At 37.7% G+C, this 12179-nt stretch overlaps 1 protein-coding gene across 2 annotated transcripts in view; it reads left to right on the top strand.

Annotated features, from left to right (window-relative positions):
• Positions 1 to 1110: 1110 nt before the first annotated feature.
• znf711 (zinc finger protein 711) overlaps positions 1111 to 12179 on the top strand; it is a 68435-nt gene continuing 57366 nt past the window's right edge. The window contains exon 1 of one of the 2 annotated variants that reach the window (XM_039765938.1): positions 1111 to 1420. The gene's annotated coding sequence lies outside the window, so the exon portion shown is untranslated. The remainder of the gene's footprint in view (positions 1421 to 12179) is intronic. The other variant, XM_039765937.1, reaches the window with a different exon arrangement.

Raw genomic sequence — 12179 nt, 5'->3', positions numbered from 1 at the left:
CCTTGCCCAACACCCAGTCCATACAAGCATTGAATAGAGTAGGATGCAAGAACAGGGTATGCATGATATAAACATACAATAATAACATGCACTCAAAATTCACATTTTTCATACCAATTATCCATTTCAATTCAAAAGAATACACTTTTGTGTAAAATTGTGTTTTGCAAGGTCCGACAACAAAAGGCAAGTCATAAGGAAAAGCAGGAATGATTTACTTGTGAGGAATTTGTAAATAACATGTTCAAATTAATAATGTTACTTTAACTGATGCCTTTATCTAAGCCTGCCTACAACATTTGAGATACAATTGGTTACATTTCTTTTGGTTTCCAACTGGAGCACAGGCACATGAAATGACTTGCTCATTATCAATCACACAGTATGGGTATCAGGATTTGAAGTCCTCAGTCCAAAACCTTAACCACTACACCATACTGCCTACCAAAAATATTAGACCTTTGATATGCATCTACAAATACTGTACACAGTTAAATACTTAACTTAATTACACAGTTCTTCTGATACACCTGATTAACTAAAGGCAACATAACTGACACCCATTGCCTTAGAAAATTTCCCCTGGCAAAAAAAAAATATATATATTTATAAACAGCAATGGCAAAGGGTGAATGTTTATAATGCCCACAAATTAACTGTGAACGCCAGAGGGGAAAAAACCCTCTGATCGAATCCCATACCCGCGAACTGACCGACTGAACTGCCTGCCTGCCTTGCAATAGGTCTGCACGCATAACATCATTACAGTTCACTGGCAACGTTCTCAATATGGTACTATATGTCTTCTAAGACCGGCGTAGTCGGTTGTGTCGCGGGTGTATGCAAGGATACTGACGAAAAAAAGGGAGTGGGGTTACTTTATGTACTTGTGTGATTTTCAGCCTGTTGCCATTTATATTTTAGTAGCCGTATGTCTTATTCGCGCGACATTTTAGCCTTATAGCTTAGGTCTTATACGACTTTTCAAAAGACACTTTTTCGAAATGCCTTTAAACCCACAGTATTCTCCGCGCAACGTATACTCAGAAGCACACAATACACCATCACCGGCTCCAGCGCGAAACTTGGCGACTGAGTATCCCCGATGACCTGCAGCGTTTCCCCGCCGCATCCATCCACACGCGCCTCTTCAGTCGAGTGACGTCAGCAGCCTGGGATTGTCGCGGGTAGTGGCGGCAGCAGTGAAGGAGGCCGCGCGTTGCCCCCCCACCCGCTCTAAACGCCCCCCCCGCCTTCTCCGTCAGAGAGTAGCGTGATTGGTTCAGGCCTGGAAAGGAGAGTTCGAGAATCCGAAAGTGCAGGCCTCGGCGTTCACGAGGTGAAAAAAAACTCTAAACACACCGAGATAAAAGATAGAAGATTGTTCGAGACGAGAAAAACGGGAGAATTACGGAACGGGGTAAGCCGGGTGGAAACGAGGCGATTCGTGAGAAGTTTTCTGTAGGCCGGGCGGCGTGGGCCCAAGCGGCGGGGCCTGGGGCCTCCCTTCAGTCCGCTGTTTAAAAAAATACAACAAAGGAGAGCCGCGGCGTTTGGCGGCCCTCCTCAGTAACGTTCACAGTATGGGATTTTATTACTCGAGTTCTTGGGCGCGCTTTTCTGATTTTTCTGTCATTTGAATGTACGGCGTATCCTAATCGGAAAAGAAATGTTAGGTTTGTGAGTGGAGTTAACGCTATAGATAGGACTGAGCGGGGAGAAAATGGCGGACAGCAAAATGTCGGCAGTCAGTTATGAAAGCAGGGCGACTCAGTCCGAAGTCATGGCGCTCATCGGAGGCGCGGTGCAGGCACTCCGTGTCGTGCCATTGTGGACTAGCAGCAGTGCCGTCACAAAAACGGCAGCGCTTTGTAATGCCGCAGTGAAATTGCTGCCTTTAACTTAATCATATCATTTACTGGCTAAGTGTAGGCTGGCTCATCTTGCTTACAGATGATTAGAGAAAATATGAAGCGGCCATGTTTTTGTATATCACTAAATACGTTGTGATTGACAGCCGATTTTTTTTAATGAAAATTGTTTTCTTTTTTTTTTGCAAAATCCGACCAAGTCTTAAGCATTTCCTTCTAGTAGCCTATCACTCATGAAAGTGTTTATGCCGCAGTAAGCACTTTGCTATGTCGTGCACATCATTTTTGTCTAGGTTTTTGGTATTTTATATTTCTTTTGACATGGGTGTATTAACTGAGTAGAGCAATAACTGTTGTGTGTGTGTGTTTATTTGCATATTTTTGGGACAGCGCAATTTATTATGGCTACCTCTGCAGACGCACAGCGCTGCAAGATTAATTGGGGAATGACGAGAGTGAACCTCAGCCCTTTCTTGTGATTTTGAAATCAATAACTTTGGTTCAGAGCTCTGGTATTCATTGCCACAAACCATATATTTTAATTCATTTCTTCAGTTTTCCGTCTGTTCAGGTGCTGAAGGCGCCCCGCTGTGCAGATCATTTTGGCGCCAGCTTGCTTCTATTTAGGCGAGACGCGCCTGCTCCCTTTGGGGAAGGAACGGTGCGCAGGATTAGATTGCTTCTTACATCAGTTTAAAAAAAACAGGGACGGTAACATTCAGATAAACGCAGTTAGTAGATTGCATATTTAAACGCTGCTTTCTGTGTCTCCAGCTGATTATAAATTATTATGTGCAAAGCATATGTTTAATTTTTGACGTGAGGCTCTTTGCGGTATATCTGTTTAAATTTGCTGTTTTCTTTGTCAGATTCTCTTACGACACATAATGAGACGTGTGATTAGTTAAATTCGAAAATATCGTGAATTCATTATAAGGAAGGTAATTTGTCTTTTTGCAGATTTACAGGTTTACCTTATGTTAACGTAATTCTTTAAACTCGGAATTCCGTTGCACAGATAAATGCAGTGTACTTTTTGTGATATCTATCCACTGGTGCTATTTTCAAGCATTCCCTATATTTCTCTGTATAGTATACATTATTCACGGCGAGAAAGTGAATATCCCGCGTTCTTGTGTTAAAATGTGAATATTTCAATTTCAGCTTTTGTGTTGCATAGCCAAACATTTTTATCAGACTCCGCCCCCGCTTGTCAGAAAACATATGACAGGAATTATTGTGTTCCCGAAGGATGTAGCACACAGTGTATTTTCAGCTTGTTTCACATTATCTTGTTGAGCTACCTGTATGCATTATCCTGTTTCTTTAGGAAAGTAAACCACTTTTTCTTGAAAACCGTACTTGCTTTATAACGATTTTCATCAGTCTGATTGTCTGCAAGTTCTATAGTAGAGTTGCCAGATAAATGAATGCATCAAATCTGCAATGGTTTTTAAATAACCTTCTTCCATCTTATAATATAGAGTAATGGAGGATAGTGTTTTTAAATATGTTACTCGAATCTGAATTACTTCTCCTTTTTTCAAACCAAAAATCTAAAACAAAGGTCTTGTTTAAGGAGTTCAATCATTTTCAACTTAGTTTTATGTACAAAAATATAAAAGTTTTTTTGTTTGAGTATTTAATCTTGATACAGGGGTGTACAAATTGTAATGTATATGTTAGTATTCTGGACTATGAGCTTTGCAAACCTGGTAGTCCAGCTCTGTGTATGGGATGGGAAGTTACTTGCAACTTTTTACAGCAATATTTATTTGTAAAATGCACCCATCATGTATTGTCCTCCCCTCTCCTTTTTTTTTTTTTAAATCAAAATAGCAAAATATGCCTTCATTAATGCAGGATAGGATCGATGCACCTTTGGCATTCTTGTCCTTGCTGTCCCATTACTTCAAAGCTAACATTGTTTCTCTTGGCTTGCCTTATAGTCTTGCAGCGTGATTTTGCTGTATTGCTCATTTGTGCTGTGGGATGGTGGGCTGGGAAGTCTGGTGTGCCACAAGTGGCTTCCTTTAAAAGTAACATAGTGACTAGTTTAAATCATACTTCAAGAGCTGGTTTTTTTGTTTTTATCAGCTTGCTTTTGATTACTAAATTATTGCATTGGCCAAAGATTCAAAACATCCAGTAGTCGGCCAGACTTTGACAGTCTGCAGTTTTGATATTCATACTGTGTGTCCAGACTACCTAATTGTCTACCCCTGTAAAAAAAATGGCTCATTGCTTTTAGAGAACACATAATGACTTGTAATTTTGTGTGTTTCTTTCATCCATTCCATTTCTTTCTCACCTTTTTATTGCACATTAATTAAAGGTTTTATAACCCCTCAACAAGTAGGCTGATCTTGGACCTAACCTTCTTGAACTGTGTAAAGTTATTTGTATAATTGCACCAAAGTTGCAAATGTATTCCTCAAGCTACTGTATGTTCCTATCTACATAGATCAGCTAATTTACACTAGCTTGTTTTCAGAAAGCTATGGCAATAAAATGGCCCTGTTTCTACTTTCTAGTTAACTGTTTTCTGAATGGTTTAGTCTAAATTTAAAAAATATATGTATGTAGTCTGGAAGCATAAATTCCTGACTGTTGGAGTTTTAAGACTTGAAGGAAAAGCTGTTTTGCTTGAAATATCTGGAGTTTTCTATGTGAAGGGTTCATCAGCTTCTGTAACTACCAGATTTCTTTTTTTAGTGTTACATTCTAATTTAACTTCTATAGGGTGTTCCAGATCTAATTATGCAATTTTCATTACACTATAACTTAAGTTTATTACATAGAAAATCACCAGAAAAATTCCCAACCATCGAAGTTTACGAACTGACAAAATGAAAAATCGTCTTTGCACCGAACTGGAATCGTCCCCGCATAAATCAAAGTCATCCAGATGATATGGATCTGCATAATTAGATCTGGACCACCCTGTATTTTTCAAATTGAAAAGGTTTGTTATTATTTTAGATTGTTGATATCTTGCAATTATGCTCTAAAAATGTAAGTTTAAAATTACCTGACAAAAACACACTCAGTAGGATCCCCTTTCAACATATGTGTTTAGCAGAAAAATATTTTCTTGTTTCCTCTCCAATCTGTAAATGTTCAGTATGCATCATTTTATTTTGCTGCTATAGTTTTATTTTCAGGTGTTTGTCACAGCATGAAACTGATATGTGTTCTTAAGTTTGAATTGACATTAACAGTGTGTTGTACTTCTGTTAAGAAATATGGTTGAGGTAATTGATATTGTAAAATAAATCATACATATTTACACCTTTTTCTTTACCAGAGTCTTTTGATTTTAATGAAAGTTGTATGAGAGCAAGTTATTTGTGGTTAAACTAAGCAGCATCTCAAGAATGTGTTTGTGATGTTCTAATTTTTTTTTTTTTTTTGATTAACTTTGTTTTAGCTTTTCTGGGTTTGTTATTCAGTAGCTGGCCCAGTCCATGGATAAATCGTAGACTTTGTCTAGTGCTTATATGTAAATGCAGAAGCGTAATCTAATTTAAATAAATTCACCAGAGTGCAACTGCAATCTACCATAGATGTCACTTGCCACTCATTTAGTTAATGGTATCATTCTTAACACAACTATTTTACAACATTTGTCAAAATTACTGATGGAAATATATTGCATTTTTCACCCCAACAGATGGTGTATACATCTTACACGGTCACCTAATAAACGAAATTTTAAAACAGGAAAAAAATGATGGGAAATGAAGAACATTTGTCCTAGGAGGTTAGGGGGCCCTCATTATAGCTGTTAATAGAAATTTACGTGATGCATTCCTGCTTTCATTTTGACACATGAATGAAGGCAGATCGCCAGAATTTGTAATGAACTTGAATGATGTTAGTACTCAGTCTCATTCCTTTTTATTTTTTGTTTTAAATTTAAATATTTTTTTATTTTGTAATGTCAGTTTTTTTTCTGCTGCTGTAGTTATACAGCATTTTCTATAGGTGTCTCAATAGCAGTGCTAATGTTTACAGTGTGTCATCTGATAGAATGAAAAATGCATAACCTTTATTATTACATGTATTCCAATAGATAGCACCTGTCAAGCATTAACACTGAATATGCTCAACAGAGTGCTGGATGAGTAGAATTCAGCATACATACATTTAAAGAAAGAGAGAGAAGCTTCTCAATAGGAAAAAAAAGACTTTTTTAAAAGCTACTCAATAAAAAAGTCATAAAAGTAGTGGAAAGCTTATTTTCAATTTAATATTAAAATGATGTTTTCTTCATAAAATGAAACTTATCTTCAGAGGTCTACATTAGGCTGATTTCATCCTGTGTCTTTTTTGTTAGATTCAGATGCTTACGCAGAATCACTTGGTTTTTTCTTGCTGTGTACATATGCTGACCACTCTGTCTTCATTTTAAAAAGCAGTACTGTAATGCAGTACACATTTTGTACAACATATACTTTGCTTATTTTTTTAAGTCTATTTCAGTATTTCCAGTCATTCCCCTGCAGTTATTTCTTGCAAATAGCATTAAACATAAATAAAACACAGCAGAGAATGGTCTAAGGTCAAAACTTGCTGTGGAGTTTAAAAAATAAATATATCTGAAACGTCCTCATATTTTATAAAATCAGTGCGTTTTTCTCCATTGTGTGTGTGTGCAGGTGTGTGTCTCCCAATTTTATATAGTGTAATATGTGTCTTAGGAACTGTAAAGCAGAAACAGGAACAACTCTTTCAATTGAGTAAATTAAACTGCAAACTAATTATGTGGCTCAATTAGAATGCCCATCCAGGATAACTCCAAGATGAGCTGAGCACCTGTTAAAATGCTAAAGATGCTGAAAGCATAATTACAAAATAACATTATTGTTTAGCAGTGTCTAAGTGAATAGCAATGCCAGAAATGTTCTAAACATTCTGGAGCTTACCAGAACGTTTAATAGGTAGGATCTACCCTTGGTGGTTTTTCCATGGACCAAGCTTAGAAAGTAATGTTCAAACTGAAATTACACAATTGCATTAACCCATGTCTAGAATTATTCAGAGTAATAATTTGCAAGCTGGCATTCTACCTGTATTCTTGAATCGCTTATTGTGCACACAAGTTCTTCCAGTGTTGTTCTAATAGTTAGGATCCTGTAATAGAAGAAACTGCCACACTATCTATTGGTTATATATATGTGTGTATGAGTGTTTATATTTATTTATATATATATATATATATATATATATATAGATATATATATAGATATACAGTATACAGTACAGGCCAAAAGTTTGGACACGCCTCCTCATTCAATGTGTTTTCTTTATTTTCATGACCATTTACATTGGTAGATTCTCACTGAAGGCATCAAAACTATGAATGAACACATGTGGAGTTATGTACTTAACAAAAAAGGTGAAATAACTGAAAACATGTTTTATATTCTAGTTTCTTCAAGATAGCCACCATTTGCTCTGATTACTGCTTTGCATACTCTTGGCATTCTCTCGATGAGCTTCAACAGGTAGTTGCCAGTCAGCTCATCGAGAGAATGCCAAGAGTGTGCAAAGCAGTAATCAGAGTAAAGGTTGGCATAGATAGATATAGAAATAGAGATATACTAATAAAAGGCAAAGCCCTCACTGACTCATCACTAATTCTCGAACTTCCCGTGTAGGTAGAAGGCTGACCCCATATTCACGAAATTTGGTAGGTGGCTTCCCTGCGCTAACCAAAACCGATGTACGTACTTATTTCGGTGGTATGACGCCACTGTCGGCCGCCATATTGAATTTTCAAAACGTCACTAATTCTACAACTTCCCGTGTAGGTAGAAGGCTGAAATTTGGCAGGCCCATTCCTTACAGCTTACTTACGAAGGTTAAGCAGGTTTCATTTCGAAATTCTACGCGTAACGGTCAACAACGTCCACCATATTGAACTTTCTTATTCATGGCCCCATCTTCACGAAATTTGGTAGGCGACTTCCCTGCGCTAACCGAAACCAATGTACATACTTATTTCGGTGGTATGACGCAACTGTCAGCCGCCATATTGAACTTTCCAACGTCATTAATTCTCCAACTTCCTGTGTAGGTAGAAGGCTGAAATTTGGCAGGCTCATTTCTTACAGCTTACTTACAAAAGTTAAGCAGGTTTCATTCTACGCGTACTGGTCATAACGGTCAACAATGTCCGCCATGTTGAACTTTCTTATTTATGTCCCGATCTTCTCGAAATTTGGTAGGCGGCTTCCCTGCACTAACCGAAACCAATGTACGTACTTATTTCGGTGGTATGATGCCACTGTCGGCCGCCATATCGAACTTTTCAATAGTCTTTGATACTTATGGGCCCATCTTCAAGAAATTTGGTACACGGGTTCCCAACGCTAACTGAATCCTACTTACGTACATATATACGTCCATAGCTTGCAGCTCGGTCACCGTGTGAGGTGGCGTTGGGTCCCCCATCCCAACGCCTCCCACGTTGTTGGCTGCCTGCCTATATAATACAGTTCGTCGCTCAGGTCTCTACATTCCCTTCCTTGCTTCGCCACGGGATTCACGTCTCCCTACTAATAACTACAGCCTTTTTGTTTAATCGACGGCTTCTCCACTGTTTTATTGTTTGTTTATTACAATTATAATTATTGTATAGGTATTGTAGACTTACTTTACATTGCTCAGGTACCCATTTCCTTTATCATTCCAACCCCCATTTACCGAGTGGTTTCCATGCCCGGAGATGGCACCTACCTTTTCCATTCTCTTTGTTACATATTGCACGGCCATATCAGGCTCACTCTTGATATCCGGAGGAACATTGTGTCTTATGTATTGAATGACTGGGACAGGTTCAAGGTGTGGACTAATGACGGTACAGGAGATAATTATACTACACAGGAGCACTATAAGAGTGAAATGCTTAAGCCCTTCACCTATGGTTCTGCATGTGAGTTGATGGCTGACGCTGAATTGTTCGGTTGTCGCTTTCAAGTGTACCGAAATGGCCAAATATTTTACACCTTTCGACAACCACCAATGCCTCTTAAACATCTTAGATTGACAGGTGACGATTTGAGTAGTGGACACTTAGATGTTTATGAATGTTTAAACTCTCAAAAGCTAGATGTGATTTTATCGATGAAACCGGTTGTGTGCTTACAACGCTTGACAGATGCCGAATGTCACTTCAACACAACAAATCCTGCAAATACTGTCGTAATTGAAGCAAACCATGAAACTCAAACCGATTATGACCGCAGCAATCCAAGCTGTGAGATTTGAGACAAGATTACTGTTCTCATGGCCAACTGTAAGTTGCATGCTGAAGAGTAAGCTCAGCGCACAGCTTGGTCATGTTTCAACCGGAGGGCCGAACTGACAACATGGTATACAAAGATATCCTTAACAAATAATTATTGGCATTATTTTCCCTCAGTTTAAAAAGGTTTAATTTTCTTCTTAATAAAAATTTTAATGCAGTACTTTGCCGCTGCAAAGCGCGGGTATTTTGCTAGTGTATATTAGTAGTAGTAGTAGTATATAGTGTATATATATAGAGATAGAGAGATATATATATATATATATATATATATATATATATATATATATATATATATATATATATCTATATATATATATATATATATCTCTATCTATACTAATAAAAGGCAAAGCCCTCACTCACTCACTCACTCACTCACTGACTCATCACTAATTCTCCAACTTCCCGTGTGGGTGGAAGGCTGAAATTTGGCAGGTTCATTCCTTACAGCTTCCTTACAAAAGTTGGGCAGGTTTTATATCGAAATTCTACGCGTAATGGTCATAACTGGAAGCAGTTTTCTCCATTTACTGTAATGGAGATGAGCTTCAACGCCGTGGGGGCGGAGTTTCGTGTGACATCATCACGCCTCCCACGTAATCACGCAGTACATAGAAAACCAGGAAGACCTCAAAAAGCGCTGAAGTAAACATGCATTATATAATTGAGAAGGCAGCGAAACAATAAGAAGCGAGCGAGTGACATATAGAACCATATTCATGAGTTCTGCTACTTCGGAAACAAAGCACAATGTAAACCTACACTTTAAATTAAGTTCATAGACAGGCTGCCGCTAGCGTTTGAAATTTAGTGCCTGCCCATATAAGGCCGTCCATCAGCGGCAATCCAGTAGCAAACTGCCACGGGTAAATATTCACGGGTGAAGGACTGTGCTTATGGAGAGGAAGATGAGATGGTCAGGGTGGTGTTTGACACAAACTCAGCGAAACTGCGAGAAAGTTTTAAGTGCCAGGACTAAGGTAACATTAAATACAGCCATGGACATAGCACGAGATGGCACCAGCACAGCTGGGAACCTTCGATGCATGTACACCGAAGCGCTCACGTGAACTGACGCAGTGCACAGATAAAAAGCAACAGTTCCAAAGAGCGCTGAACAAAACCGAATTACACAATTGAAAAGGCAGCAAAAATATGAAGCGTCTGATACATACAAGCATATTCATAAATCCAACTACTGCGGAAACAAAGCACACTTGGAAAAAGTCAATGTCCCGCTAAAGGAAGACAGTGTAAAAAAAACCGTGCATGCAGTGTGTCAGGTCTCAGATAAAGAAGAAGACGAGCTGTTTATTGATGCAGTAAGAAACTAATCGATGAATGAAACCTGTCATCTTTACAACGATTGACAAACACGGAATGTAACTTGAACACAACACATCCTACAAAAACGAACCTGATTGAAAGAAATAATGATAATCAAATCCTTGATGACAGCAACACTCAGTAACACTCACAAAACAAATACTGTATATTGACAGTCATGTTACGTTATTTTTAAATGTTCCCTTTTCTTTTTCTAGCTTTTTTAACACACTACTTCTCCGCTGCGATACGCGGGTATATATATATGTATACCCATTTGCCGTTGATGTGGAAACTGCACCTGTGCAGATTCAGATGGAGGTGATTGAGCTGCAGTGTAATGGCACACTGAAGGCAAAGTGCGATACTGCACGGCCCACACAGTTTATTCACTCCATTCCCGCAAAAATGCTCCAGCTCCGTCTACATGCGGCTCGAACCTTGTGCATGTTTGGTACCACATATCTGTGTGAGAAGCTCTTCTCAGTCATGAAGGCTAACTAAACAGCACACAGGAGTCGCCTCACTGATAAGCATCTGCAGTCCATCCTGAGAATCTCCACAACACAGAACCTCACACCAAACAGAAACGAACTTGTGGCAAAAAAAGATGCCAGGCGTCCAGCTCTAAAATGACATATGAGCAAAGACAACTGAATGATTTGATTTGTTATTGCTGAAAGGAACACATTTTATTTATATTTCCAGGTTTTGTTATGCACCATGTTCATATTTGAATTTGTATAATTTTGACAGGATATATTTTTATGGAGAGCAAAATCTTTTGGGATATTTAAAATTTAAGTTTATTTTTTATATAAAATTCTTTTAACGTTTACTTTATTTCTAACTTGTATAATTTAGACAGGATATATTTTTATGGAGAGGAAAATATTATAAGTTATTTAAGGTTTGAGTTGATTTATTCCGAAATAATATTCTGTGAACTAAATAAAAATTCCTTCTGTTTAAAATTTAAATAGAACTTGAACAGGTATGATAGTTCATAATATCCAGCTTGCACGTAAGAGCGGGAGTCATCCGTTTTAACAAACAGCGTATTGCACTGATACAAAATAGCCTGCCCATTTAATTATTTAGGAATGGATAAATAAATTAAGATTTTGTACAAATAATGTTTTCATTTTCTTCCTTCATGGATTCTGGCACCCCCAGCAACAGTTGCTTTCGCACCCCAAAGACTGTATGTGTGTATAATATATATATATATAGAGATATATATATAGATATATATATATATATAGATATATATAGAGATATAGATATATAGAGATATAGATATATATATAGAGATATATATATATATATATATATATAGATATATAGAGATATATATATATATACAGTGGTGTGAAAAACTATTTGCCCCCTTCCTGATTTCTTATTCTTTTGCATGTTTGTCACACAAAATGTTTCTGATCATCAAACACATTTAACCATTAGTCAAATATAACACAAGTAAACACAAAATGCAGTTTTAAATGATGGCTTTTATTATTTAGGGAGAAAAAAAATCCAAACCTACATGGCCCTGTGTGAAAAAGTAATTGCCCCTTTGTTAAAAAATAACCTAACTGTGGTGTATCACACCTGAGTTCAATTTCCGTAGCCACCCCCAGGCCTGATTACTGCCACACCTGTTTCAA

Source organism: Polypterus senegalus, chromosome 10, assembly GCF_016835505.1.
Source record: "Polypterus senegalus isolate Bchr_013 chromosome 10, ASM1683550v1, whole genome shotgun sequence".
Classification (NCBI taxonomy): domain Eukaryota; kingdom Metazoa; phylum Chordata; class Cladistia; order Polypteriformes; family Polypteridae; genus Polypterus; species Polypterus senegalus.
The sequence above is the reverse complement of the archived record's forward strand: the minus strand, read 5'-3'. Positions and strand labels throughout refer to the sequence as shown.